General features: G+C 40.0%; 1 pseudogene; it reads left to right on the forward strand.

Annotated features, from left to right (window-relative positions):
* Nucleotides 1-5163: 5163 nt before the first annotated feature.
* Nucleotides 5164-5263, forward strand: LOC119468873 (annotated as a pseudogene).
* The last annotated feature ends 256 nt before the right edge of the window (nt 5264-5519 follow it).

Below are 5519 nucleotides of genomic sequence, written 5' to 3' on the forward strand. Positions count from 1 at the left end.
AAAAAATTAGCTGGGCATGGTGGTGCACGCCTATAGTCCCAGTTACTCGGGAGGCTGAGGCAGGAGAATGAATCACTTGAACCCAGGAGGCGGAGGTTGCAGTGAGCTGAGATCACGCCAGCCTGGGGGAGGCTCCGTCTCAAAAAACAAACAAAACGGCTACTCCTTCTTGCTTTTGGGGTCTATTTGCCTGGAATGTCTTTTTCCAGCCCTCTACCTTAAGTGTATATGAGTCCTTATGTGTTAGGTGAGTCTCTTGAAGGAGGCAGATGGTTGTTTGGTGAATTCTTATCCATTCTGCAGTTCTGTATCTAAGTGGAGTATTTGGGCCATTTACATCCAACGTTAGTATTGAGAAGTGAGGTACTATTCCATTCATCATGCTGGGTTTTTTATTATTGTTGTTTTCATTGTATTTTTGTTTTATAGGTCCTGTGAGATTTATGCTTTAAAGAGATTCTGTATTGATGTGTTTCCAGGATTTATTTCAAGATTTACAGCTCCTTTTAGCAGTACTTGTAGTGGTGGCATTGTAGTGGTGAATTCTCTCAACATTCGTTTGCCTGAAAAAGACTGTATCTTTATTTATGAAGCTTAGCTTCACTGGATACAAAATTCATGGCTGATAATTGTTTTGTTTAAGGAGGCTGAAGATAGGACCCCAATCCTTTCTAGCTTGTAGGGTTTCTGCTAAGAAATCTCCTGTTACTCTGATAGGCTTCCCTTTATAGGTTACCTGGTGCTTTTGCCTCACAGCTCTTAAGATTCTTTCCTTCCTTAAGTTTAGATAACCTGATGACAATGTGCCTAGGTAATGATCTTTCTGTGGAGAATTTTTCAGGTGTTTCTGAGCCTCTTGTATTTGGACGTCTAGGTCTCTAGCAAGGCCAGGGAAGATTTCCTCGATTTTTCCCCCAAATATGTTTTCTAAACCTCAGATTTCTCTTCTTCCTTAGGAATGCAAATTATTTTTAGGTTTGGTCATTTAACATAATCCAAGACTTCTTGGAGACTTTGTTCATATTTTCTTATTCTTTATTTTTTGTCTTTATTGGAATAATTTGAAAATCTTGTCTTCAAGCTCTAAAGTTCTTTCTTCTGATTGTTTGATTCTATCTATTGCTGAGACTCTCCAGAGCATTTTGCATTTCTATAAGTGTGTTGTTTCCTGAAATTTTGATTTTGATGTTTTTTATTTATGCTACCTATCTCATTGAAAATTTCCCCCCTCATTTCTTCTATCATTTTTTTGACTTCCTTAAATTGAGCATCGTCTTTCTCTGGTGCCTCCCTGATTAGCTTAATAACTAACCTGAATTCTTTTTTCAGGTAAATCAGGGCTTTCTTCTTGGTTTGGATCCGTTGCTGGTGAGCTAGTGTGATTTTGGGCAGGGTGGCGGGGTCGGGGGGGGGGAGGTGTTAAAGAACCTTGTTTTGTCATATTACCAGAGTTGGTTTTCTGATTCTTTCTCATTTGGGTAGGCTCTGTCAGAGGGAAGGTCTAGGGCTCAAGGCTGTTGTTCAGATTCCTTTGTCCCACAGGGTATTCCCTTGATATAATACTCTCCTTCTCTTCCTAGGTATGTGGCTTCCTGAGAGCCATGCTGTAGTAATTGTTATCTCTCTTCTGGATCTAGCCACCCAGTAAGTCTACCAGGCTCTGGGCTAGTACTAAGGATGTCTGCACAGAGTCCTGTGACATGAACTATCTGTGGGTCTCTCAGCCAGGGATATCAGCACTTACTCTAGTGGAAGTGGCAGAGGAGTGAAATGGATTCTGTGAGGGTTCTTAGCTTTGGTTGTTTAATGCACTATTTTTGTGCTGGTTGGCCTCCTGCCAGGAGGTGGCGCTTTCAGGAGAGCATTAGGAGCAGTAGTATGGGGAGGAACAGGCAGTGGGCAGGGCCCTAGAAATCCCACGAGTATAGGCCCTTTTTTTTTGGCTACCAGGGTGGATAGGGAAGGACCATCAGGTGAGACAGAGTTAGGCATGTCTGAGCTCAGGCTCTCCTAGGGCAGGTCTTGCTGCAGCTGCTCTTGGGGATGAGGGTGAGGTTCCCAGGTCAATCGAGCTGTGTTCCTAGGAGGATTATGACTGCCTCTACTGTGTCATGCAGGTTCTCAAGGAAGTGACAGAAAGCCAGCAGTCACAGGTGTCACCCAGCTCCCACATAACCCAAAGGGCTGGTCTTACTCCCACCATGCGCCTCCCACCATGCGCCACCCAACAGCACCAGGTCTGTTTCCAGGTAGTGGGTGAGCAGGGCTGAGAATTTGCCCCAGGCTACCTGCCTCCCAGCTGTGAAAGTAAATCGGGATTTTGTGCTTCCCCAACCTCTGGAGTCTGCACACTGGATTCATTTCCTCCCCCCAAGTTCTGGCCAGGAGACTTCTCAATTGGTTCCAATTGTTACAAACCTCAGCTGCAGGTTTTGCCAGTGGCCTTTTCCCAGTGCCTCTGGCAGCCTTCCTCAAGGACCCCTGTGAGGCAAGGCAGAAATGGCTTGCTAGGGAACTCAACGAGCCCACAGGGCTTGTCCCCCTGCTTTTTCTACCGCTGTATTTTGCTTGGCTCTCTGGATTGACTCAGCTCCGTGTAAAGTCAGAATCTTCTCCCATGATATAGACCTTCAAGTTCCTCAGTGAGGATGTGTGTTCAGGGATGGACGATCCTTCTTTCCCACTTCCACAGTTTGGGCACTCACAGTATTTGGGGTGTCTCCTGGGTCCTGCAGGAGCAATCTGTTTCCTTCACAGGGTCTGTGGGTTCTCTTGACTTTCCTGATTTATTCTTGGAGTTCTTCTGGAGCAAAAGTTCCATGATGCGAATCTCCACACACTGCTCTGTCCGTCCAAGTGGGAACTGCAATCTAGTCCTGCCTCCTGTTCGCCATTATCCCCCCAAACCACTTCTATTATTGGTGAGGAAACTGAGGCTCAGAGAGGCCAGAGAACTTGTTCAAAGTCACAGAGCCAATCAGCAGAGAACCAAGTCTATTCTCCAGACTTCTTGACACAAAATTCAAGGTCTACATGATAGATGTTAACTTAACATCAGTTTGCTAGAGAAACAGAAATAAATTCAGTTCCTCTAGCAAAAACCAATGATTCAAATACACGAAACACAGAGAATATAGTTGTATTATTTTTAACCATTTTCAGTTTTTTCTTTCTAGGAAAGTAGTACACATTCATTGTAGGAAATTGGAATTAATGAAACATATAAAGAAGACAAAAATCAACTGTAAAGAGATAAGTACTGTAAACAGTGTGTATGCATGTATGTATAGATACATGGGCACAGAGAGAGTATTTAAGGAGAATTTGTATATTTTATATACATATATACACACATATGTAGAATATATTATAAGTAATTTTAATATATGAACTATAGAATACATGGAATTTATATCTTATTTTTTTCTTAATATTATTGTTTACATTTATGGGGTACAAAGGTAATTTTGTTCCATGTATAGATTGCATAGTGGTGAAGTCAGAGTTTTTAGTGTATCCATTGCTAGAACAATGCACTTTGTACCCATTAAGTAATTTATCATCATCCACCCATCTTCTGTCCCCGCAACCTTCCTAGTCTCCAGTGTCTATCAGTCCACACTCTTCTCCATGTGTACATGTTATTTAGCTCCCACTTATAAGTGAAAACATGTGGCATTTATCTTCACATGTCTGAGTTGTTTTGTTTTAACATTTCTTTAGTGATCAAAATACCCATTTAATTATGAGTATTTCATAAGAATCCATATTTAAAATTTTCTTACTGTTTCACATTTGTTTCCAACATTTTGCTCTGGTGAATAAAGGAGGAGGGTAAGATTTGAGGTTTCAGTGACATATAGGAAAGGCGCATTATTAAGCAGGCCAGGGTAGAATACCTAAGAAGGATTTCTGGGCAACCAAGGAACTAAAGGGCTGGATCCCATTGAGATTATAAAATGGGAAGGGGAAATATTCTTGGGGGTGTGGAATTCCCCAAGAAAAACAGCATTCACAAATTTTCCTAGGCATGGTTCAGTGTATGAACATGGCAATTCCAGCAAAAACACAGAGGTTCATCCAAGGCCCACATATCTACCCTTTTCCCTGTGTCTCATGACTCTCAGAGAGAAACTGCTTTTCTCGAAGACTTCTGTCAAGTCTAATAAATCTCTACAAAGCTTCATACATCTTAGGAAAACTCAATAAAGACAGGTTCCCCGGAAGAATTTTTGAAAGATAATATATCTTGTTTCTAAATATTATTAATCAGTGCCTGCTGTTTCATCTGAACAAAGCCTATTTTTTTTTAGTTAAATGCAAAAGAATTCTCTCAGATAATGATGGATGACCTATTTACATCATATGAAAATGAAAGTATATTGTCTCTAACCTAAAAGGCTATGTTTAGGTTGCTCAGCTAAAATGTTCTCTAGTTATAAAATATTAATACAGTAATTTTCCTATGTTTTGCCCTTTCAACAAGTTTGCAATTGTAACAGTAGTTTTCTGAGTGGACATTATATTTGTGTTTTACTAGTTCAACCATTTTTCCCCAAGTAAATAGCAACCTTTCCCAGTAGGCTCTTGTTCAACATGATAATTTTTATTTTTTATTCTATCTAGATTTTAGAAAGGATTTCAACAATTGTCTTAAGTAATAAAGCTTCTTTTTAAATTATCACTCAGACCTTGAAATGGCCACTTTAATTATATTTGCTTTTTAAACCCTTTCCTTATTTACAACATTTCTGAAAGATGTCTCATTTTAGATTTTGGATTTAAAATATTTGTTCAACAAGAGAATTCACAAAGATTCAATGATTCAGAGCTCTAGTGAAATAAGACAATGCTTCTTTTCTGAAAATTCAGGCATTCCAATGTCAAACTTGGGTTGAAGTGGAGGGACCGAATTTCCTGAGCCGTTGGTAAAGGAAGTGTTCATATACCTCTGATTGCAGAAGAAGATTCCATTTTGCAAGTTTACCAGTGAAGATACCACTGCCCTCTAAAAGAATTTCAAGGACATTCCTTTCTAATATTTTCACTGGTATAATTCTAGAAACAAACCGTCTGACACAGTATTTCTAAAACTGTGTGCTGTAGGTCACTATATCGCTGAGATGATAATAAATTGTTTCCCAATTTAAAATAAAACAAGGTGCTCTCTTCGGTAGCATATATTATTGGAACGATACAGAGAAGATTGGCATGGCCCCTGTGCGAGGATGACATGCAAATTCGTGAAGCGTTCCATATTTAAAATAAATAAATAAATAAAACAAGGTTACCAGTTCCAATAACTTTTGGAAACAGCTAAACAAATCTAAGTAGTTTGACCTGCTAAAGCACATACTGAAAAGAGAGCTAAGGGAAAAGTGTTTTCCAAACTTATTTGACCATGAACTCTTCTGTCAAGGAAAAATTATTACATCCCAATGAAGAACTTGAAGCCGCTGAAGCAGCTTCAAAGGTTTCAGAGGTAAATTACCCCTTCTTCTCTGTCCCACTCCGTAGCA

This window comes from Cebus imitator, unplaced genomic scaffold, assembly GCF_001604975.1.
Source record: "Cebus imitator isolate Cc_AM_T3 unplaced genomic scaffold, Cebus_imitator-1.0 Scaffold515, whole genome shotgun sequence".
NCBI classification, from domain to species: domain Eukaryota; kingdom Metazoa; phylum Chordata; class Mammalia; order Primates; family Cebidae; genus Cebus; species Cebus imitator.